Below are 1,839 nucleotides of genomic sequence, written 5' to 3'. Positions count from 1 at the left end.
TGCTCGGCTGTGAACTGACCTCGCTGTGAATGTGACCGCCGTCACAGACACTATTGTCCATGAATGGTAGACTGAGAGTAGAGTAGAATCGGGTCGAGCGACCGGCCCAGTCGACCGTCCCCTCCCCTCAGCAGAGCGGGCGAGAATCCTAAAGGATTCACGCCTCCTCTGCCAGGGGCCCCTCCACTCGCCTGCACCTGCTCGAACCCTGAGCACTGTGCGGCGTTGCACGCTCGAGGTCGTGCATGATGTAGTAATCATTGTCTTGAGTAATGCGCTTCTCTCGACCGAGAGCGCTAGCCTCTACCCCTTCGGTCCGTCGAATCTCGGCGCGGCAGATGCGACGCCGAGACTGACGAAACCTCCCTGTGGTGGGCTGCTGAGCCTCCCCACGCTCGACCTTTGAGGTAGTATGATGGAAGGTCGATGCCCGGAACGGCCTAAGCTCAGCTGAACCCCACGCATAGACCTCCTCGAATCACCTCAAAGGTAAGGGATGGCAACTGGCGGTTGAGTCGCTGACGTCGCACGACCATGCGCCCGAGACCGATCGTGATTATCGACCGATCTCGCAACTATCCCAGCGAGTAGTCCGGTGCTCCGGTAAAACCCCCCCGCCCCCGCCGTAGCGATGACGATGAGGAAATAGCACCCGACGCGAGTCGGGCCTACACTCGCTTGGGTGGCAAGCACGCCACAGTTGCACTCATCAACAGTGTCAAACACCGTTGCCACTGTCGACTTAAACGATAGCAGCTGCCGACCTGATTGCTGCTTCGTCGTGACCCAAATTTTAACTGAGCGAGTTGATGATCCTGCCCATACGGTCTGCTGCTTCGACGTCGAAGAGCATTACTCCGACCGTGTCGTCAATCGACCATTGTTGCCCCATCGACGACATCGGCCGAAATCATGCGTCGCGCAAGGCAATTGAAAGATCGACCACGAGTGGATCGATCAACCTGCCCATCTGGCGTGCGCCCAGAGCTGGTCTGGTAGCAGCCAGTGGATCTCTCTGAATCTGAATCCGAGCGTGAGACTAGTCAAGCATCTACTCAAAGTCCCTACACAGAAAGAGGCGAGTGAGGGACGCTCTCGGCGGATCTCTGGACAGCCTCGGCCGATCTCGGCCCACCTCGGCCAATCTCGGCCAATCTCGGCCAATCTCAGCCAATCTCGGCCAACCTCGGCCGACCTCGGCCGATCTCGGCCAACCTCGGCCTATCTCGGCCAGCCTTGGCCATCCTCGTCCACCCTTGGCCCACGCGCCAACCACCTCGGCCCACGCGCCCAACAACCATGGCCCACGCGCCAATCTCCCATCAGTGGTCGATGGCGGGCCCATCGAGTGCCCTCCCGCCATCGCCTCCGGCAACGCCCCAGTCGAGTCCGGTGTCATCAGTGACAGGTCCATTCGACCGAACCGAACCCGCCCGACATCCTCGGCGGCCGTCTCTCAGGCCCTACGCCACGCGGGCCGAAGGGTCAGAGATTGACCGTGGAGCGCGCCGCACTCGCCTGTTGCCCCACACGAACACCACGATCCCCATCTAGGACGGGTAGTCGTGCGGGGCGCTCCCAGTCACACCGACTTACTCGGGAGCGTGTTGACGGCGCCACATACCTCCATAACTACTCGGAGGGCGGCATGTCGTGGCCCGTCCCCCGCCCTTGAGGGCGTCGAGACGGGGCCGACCGCGTCTGCCGTAATGAACGGCGGCGAGTGAGGTCGACCCTCGCCCATACCTCCATCCACGGCCATGCGACACGCGGAAGAAAGCTGAACGGGAGCCTAGGGTCGGTCGGCAGCAGCCCGCCACCTGCAGGCTGCTGCTCGAC

This window comes from Emiliania huxleyi (assembly GCF_000372725.1).
Source record: "Emiliania huxleyi CCMP1516 unplaced genomic scaffold EMIHUscaffold_507, whole genome shotgun sequence".
NCBI lineage: Eukaryota > Haptophyta > Isochrysidales > Noelaerhabdaceae > Emiliania > Emiliania huxleyi.
Note: the sequence above shows the minus strand (reverse complement) of the source record.